General features: G+C 34.5%; 1 protein-coding gene across 1 annotated transcript in view; it reads left to right on the forward strand.

Annotated features, from left to right (window-relative positions):
- The window catches only part of NAALADL2 (N-acetylated alpha-linked acidic dipeptidase like 2), a 1263364-nt gene that overhangs the window by 35029 nt on the left and 1209780 nt on the right, over positions 1 to 18555 (forward strand). The window lies entirely within an intron of this gene.

Consider the following 18555-nt stretch of genomic DNA (forward strand, 5'->3'; position numbering starts at 1 on the left):
ATGTAAATTGGTACTTGATTGCCCATTTTTCTTTTTCTTTTTTCTTTTTTTTTTTGATTGCCCATTTTTCTATTGGGTTGTTTATATCTGCCTTATCAAGTTTTAAGGACTCATACTATAGAGTTTAATTGCCCTCTTTAATGTTTTTCCAAAATATATGGTTTGTTGATTTTGTTCATAATGTTTTTTGTCACATATAAGTTTTAAAGTCAAATATATTTTATAATTTTATAATATATTCATTTTTGATCATGAAAGTCTTCTAAAACTCTACATTATGCATACAATGTGCTTTATTTTTTATTTTTTAAAAAATAATTATTTATTTATTCATGAAAGACAGAGACTGGGAGAGAAGGCAGAGTTACAGGCAGAGGGAGAAGCAGGCTCCATGCAGGGAGCCCGATGTGGACTCAATCCCGGGTCTCCAGGATCACGACCTGGGCAGAAGGCAGGCGCTAAACTGCTGAGCCACCCAGGCATCCCATGCTTTTATTTTTTTAATAGGATTTTACTGTTTTATTCTTCTTTAAGTGTTTAATCCTAAATTATTAAAGATACGAGGTAAAATAGTCATCTAATTGTATTTTCTTCCAGATTGATCAATTCATTGATCTCTTCTAGTTTTGCCAGTACCATTTATTAAGCTATGTACTCTTTTCTCCTTACTGGTCTATTATTGGTGAGATTATCTATCTGATAATAATCACATTCTGATCTTTGTCTGTTTTTATGTTAATGCTATGATTTGATAATAGAGGCTGGTTTTCAGTAAATTCTGATGTGTGCATGTACTTTCTCGCATTTTTTTTTTCTTCAAACTTTGGGCATCTACTCTTCGATATAAATTTAAGAAAATTTTATCCACTTAAGGACAAAAATTGGAATTGTAACTTAGATTTTATTAAATATACATAGTAATGTTGAGAGGCAATATTTTTAATAATATTAGGAATCCTTATTCAAAAGCATTAACTAACTTTTGATTTTTGGGAATGTCATTATATCCTCTCATGAGATTTTAGTGTTTTCCCTATAAAGGTTCTCTAATCATTCTTACTGAGAGTAGTCCTAAGTATTTTGTTTTTTTGAATACTGCAAATGAAATTTTTTTATGTTCTAGTAATTTTCACTAGAACTTTGAATTAAGTGAGTCTTTTTTTTGAAGTAGTGTGTCTTTCACAGGTTTTCATGTTGCATTTTATGTGTGGTCTGATAAGTTTGGCAATAGGCTACTATTTGGAGGCAGTGCACATTAGGATTTATACTACATGATGGGATCTATTAATTAATTAATAGAATTCTAATTCTATTAGAATTAGCTTTTTTTATTAAAGCTATTAAAAGCTTTAATTCACACAGAGTATTTGAGGTGGGACACTTGCTTCCTGGACTGGTTTTGCAAGCATAGGCAACACCATAGTTGAATTAGTTATATTATTAACTTAGCTCCACATTATGTTTTGTTTTCTACTTAACTATGTTTTAGGCACGTCTTAACCTCATGCGTGATCAATCATTAACTTTGCGTTTTTCAATCCTACTCCGTTTACCTACTGATCGTAGGAACTTTATGGTGACTGCATGGTAACATTTGTCTTGAAATTATTGCATATATCTGACGATACCAGATCCCAAATGGTGAATTATTGTCCAGAAGAATGTGTACCTCTCGACTGTTTCAAGGACCACTCCCCCAAGGTTTCAAGAGACCTGTCACTTCTCAACTCAACTCATTCCCAAAAATATATAAGCTGTCCCTAGGTTTAACAGAGCAAGGCAGCTTTGAGAACAGTCCTCTGCCTCCTGGTTGGGCTGCCCTTCTGATACTAAATCCTTCTTTGCTTCAGAACCTGTGTCTCAGACATTGGCTTGCTGCCCAGGTGCTTATTAGGTAAGTTTGAGCTCAGTAACATATGTACTTGTACTTCCCCATTAGTCTCATTGTATCGTTTTATTGGAAGATATTTTTTTTTGTGGATAAAGATATAGAAAATAGAATGAGAAATATCAATAATCAATTATTTGACATCGCATTATTCTTCTTTACCCATACCATATAACCTCCTTGGAATATTACTTAAAATAGGAAATACACATATTTTTCCCTTCACGTTAACTAACCACCCTCACTCCCTATCCATAATCTTAGTTTGATTGGTTTGTTTAGTACTGCAGAAATAATAAACACTAAAGGATCCTTATGGGAAAATAAAGAGGAGTGCCTGCATTGCTTGAAGAGCTATTCGCACTGGTTCTTTATATCGGCAGAATGTGTATTGATGCTTCTGCCTTGGACATAATGAAGATCATAGAGATCACAATTAGACCCGTGGGCTACTCATGGCTTTACTACTTACTAGGTGGTACAATCAGTAATTCTTCCAAAGTATCTTTTCCCTTTTTTTTTTTTCTTAGTCATTTTGGGATTATGAAATTCTTTTTGACGATGATGAGAATATAAAACTCTTCCCAAGGGGATGTTCACACGTAGATACACACAATTTTGAATGCTATACAATTTGCGGGAATTGGCATATGTCTTGAAGCTTGCCCATTGACCAGTCTGATTCTGCTATTTCTAGGATGCATGATTTTAAGTATTTGTTCTAATACTAACCATTTATTTTATCTTTTGCTAATTACTTAAACTCTCTGACCTTCAATTTCTTTTTTTAATCTACAAAGGAGTAGATTTGATCTAATGACCTCTAAAGCCTGTTTTAGCACTAATATTCCTTGAGCTGCAGGCAAAGGTTATTGCAGTATCATAGTCTAACTTGATGAAAGCAGTGTACTCTTATTATTCTGCAATTATAGAGCTCATCCTAATTAGTGTTTGGTATTGATTGAACTCTTTTGCATTCATAAATTGTACTTAATCTGACTTAACAGATGTTTATCGAGTAGTAAATAAGTACAAAGCACTGTGTAGTGCTTATAAAGTTGAGTCCTCGCCCTGAAGGATTATGAAATGTAAGTTAAAAGTATGAGTAATATAATGAATGATGCTTAAGAGAGATATGAAGTGTGGGGATTGAAAAGAATAATTTCCCTTTTAATAATTTTCCTGAGATCGGAAAATTTCATATGTAAAGGGCAAGATGGTAAATACATGGTTATTTGGACCATATAGACTGTCGTAATTATACAACTCTGCCATGGTATCACAAAGAAATAGACACCTAAATGGATGTGTATGGCTGTGTTCTAGTAAAACTCTAGAAAGAGGCAGCAGGCAGGACTTGCCCATTCCTGAAATAAAGATTATATTCATCAAGGAGCACTTTGATAGAGGTGATAGGGTATGTTATGAAGGAATGAAAAGCTTTTGGATGGAGCAAAAGCAGTCTGGCAAGAATTCCAGGTGGGGGAGGATGATCCATGATCCACATGATCCACAACTTAAGAATGTTTCAGAAACTGTTGAATCATTTCAGATGGAGAACCAGTTTTATTTATATTATTCAATATCAGAGAGACTTCGTGAGAAAGTTTATCCATTATCACGAGCCACAGGACATTCAGCCTCATTTTAACATTTTTTTCAAAGATCTTATTTATTTATTTGAGAGAGAGCGAGTGAGTGAGAGAGGGAGAGCGAAATAGCACAGAAGGAGAGGGAGAAGCAGACACTCCGCTGAGCAGAGAGCCCGGCTCTGGGCTCCATCCCAGGACCTGGAGATCATGACCTGAGACGAAGGCAGAAGCCCAACCAACTGAGCCACCCAGACGCCCCTTATTTTAACATTTTAAATGTTGTTTTACTGCTGTTTGTACTGGGAAATTTGACAAAGGATGGATGGATGACTCGGAGAGAATTGTGGGCTGTTGCTTTGATATAGATTTGACATTTACTTTTGGTTAAGGTAATCAAGAGAGAAAGCTCTTTCAAAAATTTTCCATCCTATGTTCTTGGATTGTCGAGGGATCTGTCTCTCCTAATAGTTTATTGAGATATAATCGCATATAATATAATGTAATATACAAAACCTACTTAAAACGTACAATATGATAAGTTTGGATTTGTTTATATGTTGTCAAACATCAAAACAATCGGGGTAGTAAACATACCCATCTTCTCAGGACATTTCCCCGGGCCTCTTGGTCATCCCCAGCCCTCACTTCTCTTGACCCCTTTCTTCACATCACCAGATGACTACTGCTCTGCCTTCTGTCACTGTATCATTAGTTTGTGTTTTGTGTAGTTTTATGCAAATGAATCTTCATGTACTCTTTTTCGGTTCTTTTGAAATTCATCCATGTTGTATGTTGTGAAATCAGTTACAATTTCATTCACGTTTTGGTCTTTTAGTTGTTAACTAGTTTTTGTTTTGTTGTTGTAATCTTAACATTCTACAAGCATTTGTATACAACTTTTTATGTTGCTATATGAATTTTGTTTTTTGTTTTTTTTTTTGTCTTGGGTAAATACCTAGGATTGAAGAGGCTGAATGTTATTGTAGGTATATGTTTCACTTTATAAGAACCTGCCAGACTGGTTTTCAAAGCGATTGACCATGTCACATTCCAGTCAGCAGTGTGTGTGAGTTCTAGTTCTACCGCACTCTTGCCATCACTTGGTATGATTAGTCTTTTAAACTTTAATCATTCTAATTGGTTTATAGTGGTGGTATCCTTATGATTTTAATGTGTGTTTTCCTAATGTCTAATGATATTTGGCATGTTCTCATTTGCTTATTTGCCATCCACATATCTTCTTTGGTGAAGTATCTGTTCACGTCTTTTGCCACATTTATTGGGTTGTATGTTTTCTTACTAGAGAGCTTAAGAGTTTGTTGTTAAAAAGTTTTAAAAATTCTTAAGGTGTTCTGTATACAAGTCCTTTATCAGATATATGATTTGCAAATATTTTCTCCTAGTCTGTGGTTTGTCTTTTTATTATTGTGTCTTTCGAACAACGGAAGTTATTAATTCTGATGATAGCAAGTTTATTATTTTGTTCTTTTTGAATTTTGCTCTTAGTGTCATATCTAACCTAACCTAAGGCCACAAAGATTTCCTCCTTTGTCCTCCCACTTTTAAAAAAGATTTTAGTCCCAGAGCTTATATGTAGGGGATATACTTTGAGCAAATTTTTGTAGATGTTACAAAGTATAGATTAGAACTTTTTTTGCATATGAATGTACAATTTTTGTAGCACCATATGTTTAAAAATCTGTTATCTACTGAATCAGTTACTTTTGCAAATTTGTAAAAAAAATATTTTGTCCATATATTATAGATCTATTTTTATAATCTAAACTATTCCATTAATTTGCTTATTATTATACCAGTAGTATACTATAATAATATAGCTTCCTAACAAGATAGGAAATCAGGAAAGATTAACTTAAACTTATTGTTTTCTTCAAAGCTGTTTTGACTATTCTAAGTTCTTTGAATTTCCTCATGAATTTTAGAATCAGTTTTTCAATTTCTATTAGAAAACCTGTTGGAATTTTGGTTATAGTTATATATACATTAATTTGGGGAGAACTGATTTCTTTTCACAATTGAGTCTTTTGACCCATTAACAAGGTTAGAATTGATACATTAATGCTATTGAGGTTTTTTTTTTTTAAGATTTTATTTATTAATGAGAGACAGAGAGAGAGAGTGAAAGAGACACAGGCAGAGGGAGAAGCAGGATCCATGCAGGGAGCCCGACGTGGGACTCGATCTCAGGTCTCCAGGATCAGGCCCTGGGGCTGAAGGTGGCGCTTAACCGCTGAGCCATCCGGGCTGCCTGCTACTGAATTTTTTAACCCATAAACAAATTTTATCTCTTTATATGTTTAGGTCTTCTTTAATAAAGTTTTCAATATAGTTCCTTCATGTATCTTACCAAATTTTTCCCTAACTATTTTATTTCTGATGTGATTGTAAATGCTATTGTTTTATTTCAGTTTCTGTTATTTATTTCTTGTATATGCAAACAAACTAGATTCTTAAATATTAAGTTGTGTCCTGGAACTTTTCGAGACTCATTTATTTATTGGTGCTAGTGGCTTTTTTATATATTCTAGCAGTTTTCAACATAAATGAACATGTTGGTAAACAAAGATATTGTATCTAATTTAAATGCCTCTTATTAGCTTTTTTGGTCTAATGTCACTGGCTGGAACTTGCAGTACCATGTTGAATAGAGGTGGTGAGAGTGGACATTCTTGTTTTGTTGGTGATCATTCAGACTTTCATGCAGACTTGTTCTGTTAAGTATGATGTTAGATGTAGATTTTTTTTGTAGATGTGCCTTATCAGATTGAGGAAATTCATTTCTGTTACTAGTTTCTGAAAAATTTTTATTAGAAAGGGAAAAAGATGTTGGATTGCTAAAATCTTGTTTAGAATTCTATTACCTGTGCTCCTAAAGACTGTTGGTCTGTCATTTTATTGTAAGACATTGTCTGGTTTCGGATCATATACTCTGTTGGAAGGTATTCCCTTTTTTCACTTCTCTAGATAAGTTTGTGTGTAATTGATAATATTTCATTCTTAAATATGTGGTAGAATTTGCTATTTAAACCGTCTGGACTGGGAGTTTTCTTTCTTTCTTTCTTTTCCCCTATGTTTTCTTCTACAGATTTTATAGTTTTACATTTTACATTTAGGTCTATGATTCATATTCATTCAATTTGTGTGAGGTGTTTAAAGTCTGTGACTAGATTTTTCTTTTTTGGCATGTAGATGACCAGTTGTTCCAGCACAATCTGTTGAAAAGACCATCTTTATTCCATTGTATTGCCTTCCACTTTTGTCAAAGATCAGTCGATTTTTTTTTATGTGCATATTTTTATGGGTTCTCTATTTTGTTTCATTGACCTGTCTGTTCTTTTGCCAATACCACACTGTTGTTAGTTCTGTAGCTTTATACTAAGCCTTAAAGTTGGGTAGTGCCATGTCTGTCCTCCAGTTTTGTTCTTGTCCTTTGTTATTGTGTTGGCTATTCTGGATCTTTTGCCTCTCCATATAAACTGTGGAATCGTTTTGCTGGGATTTTGATTGGGATTGAGTTGAGTCTACAGAACTAATAGGGAAGAACTGATATCTTGACAACGTTGAGCCTTACTATCCATGAACATGGAATGTCTTTTCACTTAGATCTCTGATCTTATTTTCTTTGTGAGAAGCTTTTTAAGTAATCTCTTTAATAGTTAAAAGTCTATACAGGGTTTCCTATTTTTCTTGAATAAGCTCTGGTAGTTGCTCTTCTTGGGAGGTTTTCCATTTCACTTAATGATACCATTAAATGGTACTACTGTCTTTTTTAATCATCATTTTACATAGATGTTTATCAGTCATTTTGATTTTTCTCCCAAGAATCAGCCTCTGATTTCTTTCTTTTTTTTTTTTTTTTAAGATTTTATTTATTTATTCATGAGAGACATAGAGAGAGAGAGAGGCAGAGACACAGGCAGAGGGAGAAGTAGGCTCCATGCAAGGAGCCTGATGTGGGACTTGATCCCAGGACCCTGGGGTCATGGCCTGGGCCGAAGGCAGGCGCTAAACCACTGAGCCACCCAGGGATCCCCAGCCTCTGATTTCATTAGTTTTCATTATTGTTCTAGATTTCTATTTTGACATTTTTTACTCTGACTGTAATGAATCTGTGACTATAATTATGGATTTATCTATTTTTCCTCAATTTCTATCTATTTTTGCTTTGTGTATGTTGACATTCCCTTATTAGATGCATGAATCTTTAGAATTGTTCTATTTTCTTGATGAATTAATCCTTTTATTATTATGAAACTCTATCCCTAGTATTCTTCTTTGCTCTGAAATCCTATTTTTCTGATGTTATATAACCACTTCAGCTTTCTTTTGACTAGTGTTAGAATCATTTATATTTGTTTTTACTTTAACCTATTTGTTTCTTTATATTTAAAATGTGTTTCATGTAAGCAATACATAGTTGGGTCTTTTTTTTTTTTCTGAATTTTTTAAGTTTTAAAAACTTACCTTTTTGTTACAGTGTTTATAATCAGTTTTCAACAGTCTACCCTCAAATGATATTATACCATTTCACATGTAGTATAAGAATTTTACCGTATTCTGCTAATATTCTCCTCCAATTCTTATGCTGTTGTTGTTATATATTTTACTTATATACATTATAATCTTCATAATACCTTCTTCTTTTCTTTCCCGTCTTTTTTTTTTTTTTTTTTTTTTTTTCTGTCTCTTCACTTTCCTTGTTTTGTCTTGTCGTCTCTTTTTGGTTCACTTTCATCTGAGTTATGCTTTGCAAAATTTCTCTTGCTTTTTTTTCAAGTTCACCGTTTTTTTTTTTTTTAATTTATGTAATCTGCTAATAAACTGTTGTGTACTTTTTACTTCAGGCATTATACTTTTCATTTTTATAGCATGATTTGTTTTTTAATATCTTCATTTTTCTTAATGCTTAAGGTGAGGTTTCTTTCCTTTTATTTTCTAATATAAAATATATTTCCATTTGCTTCCTCATTTCATATGGGGTTTTTATCATAGATCTTATTTTTATATATGTATAGAACCCATGTTACATTGTTTGTTTTAAAAACTCAATTATATTTTAAGTAGATTAAATGATAAAATATCTTTTACCCATATAGATTATTAAATGATAAAACATCTTTTACCCATATATTTTGGCATCCATTTTTATTTTCTCTGCTTTTTCCCAACATCTACTCATAGTTGTTTCTATCAGAACTACCCTGCTGGTTCTTATATCTATCTACTTCTTTTTTGACAGGAATTGACAGTTGACAATTACCTTGACCACTAAATGCTTGATTTCCTTCTGTTTTCTCCATATCTCAGTTTATGAGTGCTATAGAGTTATTGTTGTAGTACATGGCAGACCATTTGCTTTTCTTTCCCAAGCTCTAATAACTAATAAATTTGATTCCAACTGGATCTCCTAATAACAAGTTTATTATTTTTTTCTCACTGTTCCACTGATGAGTCACAAAGCACCTCAAAGGCTAGAAACCTGTGATTAAATAACAACAAATGAGGACTGTAGAAATTCAAAGAGGAATCAGTATGGCTGGTAGTAGATTTTAAATGCCTTCATAAAGAGGATTAAATTGAGCAGTTTAAACATTTAAGTAATAAGGAATAAATGAGAATGACAATAAATGCTGCCTGTGTGATAACTTTTAATATTATATGAAAGAGCATCTGTAAGAATGAATTGATTATCCATTTGACTAACGTCTTCAGTGATCATTTTTGGAATTACATTTACCTAATGCTTCCCATTAGCGAAAGAAGAATAGTTCCTAAAGTAAATGTTAAAATTTTAAATAGTGTTTTAATGGACTAAGACCAACATTTTCTCCTGGAGAATGTAATCTCTATAATTAGAATGTAATTAATAGAAAACTGTGATTTGATTTGCAAATCATTAGTTTTGTATGTTAGCATTCATTCAATGAGAACTTTTGAATATATCTACATAGGATATGAATTGGAGGTCAAATTTGACCTGCAGATTTGGTCTGTTTGGCCTGTACAGCATTTGAAAAAAATATTTGAGTTGATGGCTCACATTTAAAAAACAGGAAGTTTCATATATAACCCTGACTTACTGGAATTTTTAAATAAAAAGAACCATATGATTTCACCATACTAGTTTGCCTTTTTTCAATGAAACAGTTGGCTGGAGCAGCATAGCAGTTGCTTACTTTAAGTAGGCACTTGTTAGATCATTGTATTTCTTATTCATTTATGTTGGTTTATTGACCATCATGGCCACTTGAGACTACGATCCTTGATGGCCTGTGTGTATGATACTCTGAGAGATACATGATGGATATTTCCAACAGTGACATTAGAGAAGATAAATGTCATGCAGGGAAGAAAATGATAAACTACATAAGATAAGCTAAATACCTTTCAGTTACATTGTTTTAACCATTACAGAATGCTAGATTCCCAAATAGTTATGCTAAGCTGTCATTTTCTTTTCCATATTATGAATGGAAAACTTTATGAATAGTTTAACTATAAAACCATGTCCAAGATCTGAACCTGCTCATATAAGAATGTTGGAGAAAGAACAATAATATGAGGAATGGGAAAGCAAATGATGCAATGTGTATCTTTTTCTTTTTTCTGTGTTCCAAAATGTTGTTTATAGACTGAAAGACTAACATTTTCCTTTCATTTTTTTTTAAAACTCTACTCTGCATTAGTTAATCAGTTAATCAGAAACTTTTAGCTATAGTGGGCATCAAATACTTTCTCCATATAGTACCTCTTTCTGCATTTTCTGAGTAAGTTAGCTCTCCAAAAAAAATGCACACACATATGAATACCTCACTTTATCCATGAAGCCTGAATAGGAGCTGCCACCTTCTTATGCTCAACTTTTGGCCATAGTCATTAATTCAGTGATCTAAGCTGGGCCAGTAAGAGACTTTTTTTTTCTGGTATTTTTAAAACAGATGCAGGGATAGGGATGAGTGTTATAGAATATTCCTTTCCTTTCTGTTCCTGAGGCTCAAAAAATGGAAACTGGGAAGCTGCTGGTGGCCATGTCCCTGAGAAGGTAGGCAGGGTCAGTCTGTAATAGGTGGGAACAGAGTCATCCCAAGGGAGAAGCATAGTGATATAGTACACAGTCCTGTCAGTATCTGTGTTATTTGGAGGCCAGCCTATCATTTATTTTCCATTGTTTGTTCACATGAACCAGAAATAATTCCTCCCCCTTTGGTCTCAGCTATATGGAACACCCGTCATTTGCAGCCCAGATATTTCTAATTAACACACCACTATATTTTTTTCAACTTTAATAATAGTTTAACAATTATTTTTTTAATGCCCATAATTTCAAAGAATCTAAGTGTTTATGGAATTCAGAGAATAATACACAGGCTTTGCTTTCACTGAAGTCTAGAAAGTGAGATTAGGAAAATCCACAAAGCTAGAATAATTTAGGATCATATGAGCCATACAAGAAAAATATAATTAAAAGAGGAAGCAATTGTTATGTTGAGGGATAGGTTTCTTGTACAATGTGGCGTTTGAGATGGATTGCATTTCTGTTAGCAGACATGGGAGAGGCATTTCATGGCCAGGAAAAGAATGAATAAATGCATTATTTTGGAAGCATGGGATACTGTTAATGATAATAACGATTTTATTTATGTATTCATGAGAGACACAGAATGAGAGAGAGAGAGAGAGAGAGAGAGAGAGAGAGAGGCAGAGACACAGGCAGAGGGAGAAGCAGGCTCCATGCAGGGAGCCCGACGTAGGACTCAATCCCCGATCTCCAGGATCACACCCTCAGCTGAAGGCGGTACTAAACTATTGAGCCACCCGGGGTTGCCCGTTAATAACTGTAACCAGGGTTACAATTTGTCTGTAGGCAGCTAAGATGTCTAGGCTGGATGGGGAAGACATGGCTATATTGTAGAGGTTGGAATGTGAAGGTCAGTTTGCTTTTTTGATTTGATGAACATGAGGAGAGAGTATTGAATATTTTTGAGTGTAGATATGCCATGATAAGAGCTGCATTTCAGGATTAGTATTGGAATAGTGAATTACCTGATTTATGTAAGGAGAACCAACATATAGAAAAATTAGCTTGGTAGATCTTACAGTTACCAAGTTTAGGAGTGATGATGACCTGAAATATATCTGTGAGAGAGGAATGGACAGGAGATGGAGGTCAGGTAGAAATGATATGTTGGCTAAAGAAGAAATAACAGAAAGCTCAGAAGTTTCTAACATAGGTGATTAGTTTGATGGTAAAACTAATAGCCAATGACGATTAGAAACTCTATCAACTTCTAGCCACATGCCACTTATATATTACTCTAATTAAAGGACTAAGCTTTTAGATCCTGATGCAGTTTTTCTTTATCTTTACCTGTATAATCAGAAGACCAAATAATTTGGAGTCACCTAGATCTGGCTTTAAATCTAGACTCAGCTGTTTTATAGTTGAGAGACTTAGATAAGATATGTAACTTTTTAAAAAATCTCAATTTTATTACCTGTAATACGAATATAACATGGTTTTAACCTCTTATGGTATTCATGAGAATTAGGCAAGGTAATATACATGTAAGAGAACTGAGAGAGTGCCTGGGATAGTGCAAGGATTAGGTACGCACTTCTTTGTTGTAGGCATTGATGTGCTGCTACGTCTCTTTATACAAATCTCTAAGTCATTCCTCACCAGAGAGACGGTGTGTGAAAAGCTTCCTAAACAAAGTGTGGAAACTATTCTCAATTTCTTATCTCGGGTGTCTGGGGGTATATTTCTAGTCTATTTTTAAAAATCTCATGACATTCCTCAAGCTTCTGTCACATTTGCCTTGTCTGTATTAGTTGGTTTCCACCTTTGTTTCTTGATTAACATTCTCCATTGGCTCTAAAGCCTATTCCGAATCAGGCTAAGCAATTGGTTTCTATATCCTGTTTACTTCCTATCATTCACATTCCCAGACTCTCCACCTCATCCTCTGAGGCTGTTCCTCATAGGAAAATCTTCAAACTAGATCAATTACATAAAATCTTTCCATAGCTAACTACTTGCCTTTGCTCATTATTATGGCTTATAAACACTTGATATCATTGCCTGGGAGCTTTCAGCTTTTTCCTCTTAGTCCATTATCACCTTTGTTATTGATGTAGTTAGGGTCAGTGTTTCGTTGATACACTGAATCTGTCAACTCGATGTTGGCCAGTCATTTCTCCACTTCATTGATGGTTACTGGCTAAATTTCAGATTATTTTACCTGAAAATTTTCAGGTGATCTTGTCACTTAAATTTTATATAATTAGAGTTTATGGTCAATTTTTTTAAAAAAATATTTTATTTGTTTATTCAGGAGAGACACAGAGAGAGAGAGGCAGAGACACAGGGAGAGGGAGAAGCAGACTCCTCACAAGGAGCCCAATATGGGACTCAATCCCCGGACCAGGGATCACAACCTGAGCCGAAGGCAGATGCTCAACCACTGAGCTACCCAGGCATCTCTATGGTCAATTATTTTTTGACAAGGGTACCAAAACAAAAATGAATAAATAATTCTTTTCAGCAAATTGTGCTGAGGCAACTAGATGTCCACACGCAGAGAATGAGGTTGGATAGCCTTACTTTACACCATATACAAAAATTAACTGAGAATGAATCAGATACAAAAAAAAGATATAAAACAAAACAAAAAACAAAAAACCCACAAAAAAAACAAAAACAAAAACAAAAAAAGAATGAATCAGATACCTAAATGTAAGATCTAAAACTACGGAACTCTTAGAAAAAAAATATGAAGAATCAAGACCTTGGCATCTGCAGTGTTTTTTTTTTTTTTTTTTTTTTTTTTTTTTTTTATAGATGACACCAAAACACACACACACACACACACACACACAAAAGGTAAATTAGATTACATCAACATTTAAAACTTGTGTGCTAGAAATTATACCATCAGAATACTGAAAAAGATGATCCGTATTATGGGAGGAAATGTTTTCAAATTATATATTGATATGGGACTTGAATCTGAAATATATAAATAATTCCTATAATTCAGTACTAAAAAGACAAATAACCCAGTTGAAAATGGGCAAAGAATCTGAATAGACGTTTCACCAACAAGGATATACAAGTGGCAAATAAGCATAAGAAAAGATGCTCAACATCATTACACATTAGGAAAATGCAATTCAAAATCAAGTAACATACCACTTAACATCCACTAGAATGATAGTAAAAAGTGAAACAGACAAATAGAATGTGTTGGTGAGGTTGTGGAGAAATTGGAACCCTTGTAGAATGATGAGGGGGATGCTAACAGGTGCAGTTGTCTTGGAACACAGTTTGGTATTTCTTTAAATTATTCAATAGAGTCTTTCTATATAATCTAGATGTTCTACTGCAAGCTGCTTATCTAAGAGAAATGAAAACTTATGTCCATATACACAACGGTTTGTACATGAATGTTCATAGCAGTATTATTCATAATAGCCTAAAAGTAGAAACACGCCAATTTTTTATTAGCTAATGAATAAATAAAATCTTGCGTATATAGTGGAATGCTATTTGGTCATAAAAATTGAATAAGGTATTGATATATTCTACTACATGGATGAGCCTTGAAAACAAAGAAGCCAGTTACAAAAGACCACCTACTATGTGATTTCATTTATATGAAATATCCAGAATTGGTAAATCTCTATAGAAACAGAGAATAGATTATTGGTTTACTAAGGCTGGGAAAGAGGGGAATGGAATGAAAATGAGTATGAGCTCTTTTTGGAAGGATGAAAATGCTCTAAAATGAGTGTTGTGATTGTTGTACAAATCTGTGAATATACCAAAATCCATTGAATCATACACTTCAAGTGAGTGAATTCTATTTTATGTGAGTTATATCTTGATGATTTAAAAAAAAAAGTCAAGAATCTTTGGTTTCAAGTTTGGAGGAAAGGGGTAGTCTCTAATTTTCAAAACATGTGGAGAATATAGAGGAGGAAAGCTTAGATGAATTGAGAATAATTCAGTGATTTAAATAAATAAGGGAGGAATGTTAGCCCCATCCCAGAAGTGTTAAGAGACTTTCTATTCAGAGAATACACCCTTGAGAACCCCCCCCCCCCTTTTTTAGTATCTCAGTGAGTAAAGTGGGAATTGGGTTTTTATTTCATGATAAGCTGGCCAGTTAGTCTCTTCATACTTTAGACTAATGCTTATAAAATAGTGCTACCTCCAATGTTTTTTTTTTTTCTGTCACCTCCAGTCTTAATTAAAATTTGAAATGTGGTTTGCATTATGAAAGGAAAAGGAGAGATAAGTACTTTAAAAGTATTTTACAGGTATGTAAAGTACTTATATTTTCCAGGGCTATTGTCAGCAAGAAGGAGTAAACCATTCTCTGGGAGCACTTAGCCATAAGAAGTGAATCAACCATATAAGAACATTGAGACACTATCTTCTAAGAAATTACTTGTAGAATGGGGTATTGCTTAAATGGAAGAATTACTTTATCAATTTTGTGTGATTGGTGTACTCTCAGAAAGTACATTATGAACATCTGATCACAATAACCTGCATTAATACTGCTGGCCTTCTTCTTTCAACCCTGTATCATTTTTCACCATTATATCAATTACTGAATCTTATAACTGTAGTCCATGATAATATAGCCATCTCTCCCATGCTCTCCTAACTCTACAGTACCTTTGACTATCCAACAGCAGCAGTCTGAGCAAAATTTGTAAATCTTAGAAGCTTTAGGTAGTAAAATCTAAGCAACCCTCTTAGATTTAAGCTGCTCAGTAACAGCTATTTTTTAAAAACCCAAACATGCATTTTATATTCTTATATGTTCCATCTCAGTAGTACTCTCTAAATAATTTATCATGGTCATTGTTAAGTGTTGGAGATTGACCGTTGGTTTTCGATGTCAGCTCACTTGTCCTTCTCTAACGTGTATACTACATTTAAATGAATTAATTAATGTCAGTGTAATATATAGCTGATATCCTCAAGGATTAGTCTCAGCTGGTAATTTTACATAGATGTCCCTTCTAAAGGATTCTTTGTGTCCTAAACTAGCTTCTGAAATATTGGAGTTCTTTTTTTCTTCTAGCATTGGTGTTGTGTCAAATTGTCCTAACATATGCTATGGTCATGTGTTGCAATATTCCGTGAGTATTTCACAAAGGGAATGTTTATATGAGTCATTGTCTTTCAACACATTTTTCCAAAACTTTTGATCATTATGCTGTGTGTCAAACTTATAAAACCACTTTTATCAAGAGAAATGAACTTTTTTCTTTCTTTCTATATATACATTGTATATGTATTTGTGTATATATATATATATTTTTTTTTAAAGATTTATTTATTTGAGATAGAGAGATACAGTGAGCAGGGGATAGGGTAGAGGGAGATAGATAGAGAATCTCAATCAGACTCCATGTTGAGTATGGAGCCCATTGTGGAACTTGATCTCATGACCCTGAGATCAGTATCTGAGGCAAAACCAAGAGTCAGGTGCTTAACTGACTATGCCATCCAGGTGCCCCAATGAACCTGTTTTCACATGCATGTTTCTCCGTGTCAAGAAAGACTATTTCATTGTCTTGATTCTGTTGTCACTTGGTGTATTTAAAATATAGATAAGGTGATGCATACTTTTTAAAATTTAGTAATTCAGAATACCTGGACACCATTTAGTAAATGGACAATTAGATGCTTTGAATTTTATTATATAGAATCTAAGAGCATCCTAGGAAATTTTCATAAATTAACATGTAGTTGAAGTCCTAGAACCCGTTGTGATAAGTTCTAAATTTCTGGGACTAATTTTCAGGAAGGGAAGACTGCTGGAATACTCACCCTTGATGAAAATAATTTTGGAGTAGCATAAGGCATGCGGGATACCTACCATAGGTATTTTTGTGTACTGAAAGCAACATTTGTGTGCATTCACAAATCCAAAAGCAGTCTGTCCTCAGAGAATGGATGAAATTTGTGTAAGAAGCCTGGAAGTTTCATGGTTTTCAGCTGTGCAAACATTTCCAAACTCAACTGAATTTACATTAATCTCTTCATTTAAATAAATGTTCTTGTGTTCTTTGTAGGCCACCTTCAAGTGCCAATTGCTGTGGCAAAATAAGACGAGGTAAAATCTGAGTCTTTGGGCTTGTAGAGTTGCAGACGAATTCAGTCCAACTACTTCCTTTTCCAGGCGGAATTGAAGTGTGCATTATTTAAGTACTAAGTACAGGGCAAATTCAGCGGTTAATATCTGAGCCAGGACTAAAGTAAGTCCATTTGTTCTTTTGACTTTGCTGTAACGATTGAGTTTCAAAAACATAGTTAGACATCTTAGGGACTTTTTCTTAATATAATGTTTTAAAGGTAATAGAAAATATTCTGAAAATATGGCTTATTATTTAGAAATATTCTGCAAAGACTGGAAAACATAACTATAATGCAACTATTTTATATGTGTGAGGATAGACATTATGGGCTGAATTGTGCCCCCCCCCAATCATGTTGAAGGTCTGACCCCCTATTCTATTTGGTGATAGAACCTTTACAGAGGTGATTAGATTAAAATAAGGTTATTAGAGTGGGCCCTAATCCAGTATCACTGGCATCCTTTTAGGTTTGGACATAGACACAGACAGAAGACCATGTGAAGACAAAGAGAAGAGAGCTGTCTATAAACTAAGGAGAGAGGCTTTAGACAACTGTAAAGTTAAAATAAAATTCTTGTAATTGTTTTCAACAAATGCCTTTGGGAAAGAGGCTTTTCCCACTGAGTGAGATCTGATTTAGGTCAAATACAGAGAAGCTTGAAGTGCTCTTCTAGGAACCACAAAATAGGTCACATCATGACGTATCTCTGGGAATGAGAGTTTGAAGATGCTCCAGACCCATGCTGCTTTTTTAAGAGGTGGCCTGCCGGGGCACCTGGGTGGCTCAGCGGTTGAGCATCAGCCTTTGGCCCAGGGCGTGATCCCAGGGTCCGGAATCGAGTCCCGCATCGGGCTCCCTGCGTGGAGCCTGCTTCTCCCTCTGCCTGTGTCTCTGCTTCTCTCTGTGTCTCTCATGAATAAATAAAAAAAAAAAAAAAAAAAAAAGAGGTGGCCTGCCTTCCGGTATTCACCACACACGTGACCTCTTAGTTTTCAACTAATGGGGGAAAGGAATAGTGCAAATTCAAATTCCACAAGATTCACTGTTTTTACTGACATCAGTTATTTTTCTTGAATAAGCACTCTAGAATGCTACAAGCCTTGGATTAAGCCTTTGGTTTCCTGAGTTTTGAGAAAGATCCTAACAATTTTTGCCAGTTCTCTTGCTGGCTTTATGTAAGAAAGAGTTTTTGAAGGTTTTCACTCTGATTTTCATTGATATCACTCCATCTCATGAATTTTGTATAACATGTATTTATGACCTTTTAATATAACATGTTTCCTAATTTCCCCATTATTCCTCCATTGACCCATGGGGAAGTTGGAAGTTGGCATATTTGGGGATTCTAGACAGCTTTTTGGTTCTGCTTTTTAATTGACTCATTATATTCAGGTGCTATATTTGACTTCAGTCTGTATATTTCATAAAATATTGTTTTAAATGTGCTGATAGAAATATGGACAAAGTGCACTAGATTGGAAAGCAAATAAATGTATGTGGAGGAGATAGGTAAGATTTTTTGCAGCCTTTGCTTAAGCCATGAAGGATGGGTACCTTCTATGCCAGATGGAAAAAGCATCAGCAAAAGCATTTTATGGAGTGTAGGTACATATGCTATAAGTTAAGAAAATAAAGGAAACCAGGCTGACATGGAGAACCTTGACAAGGTCTCTAAGCAGGTTTAAAAGAACCTGTAGGAGATGTTATGGGTTGCTGCACATGAGAATGGAAAGGACATCAAGGGGATCCCTGGGTGGTGCAGCGGTTTGGCGCCTGCCTTTGGCTCAGGGCGTGATCCTGGAGACCCAGGATCGAATCCCACGTCAGGCTCCCGGTGCATGGAGCCTGCTTCTCCCTCTGCCTGTGTCTCTGCCTCTCTCTCTCTCTGTGACTAT

Source organism: Canis aureus, chromosome 31 (genome assembly GCF_053574225.1).
Source record: "Canis aureus isolate CA01 chromosome 31, VMU_Caureus_v.1.0, whole genome shotgun sequence".
NCBI classification, from domain to species: domain Eukaryota; kingdom Metazoa; phylum Chordata; class Mammalia; order Carnivora; family Canidae; genus Canis; species Canis aureus.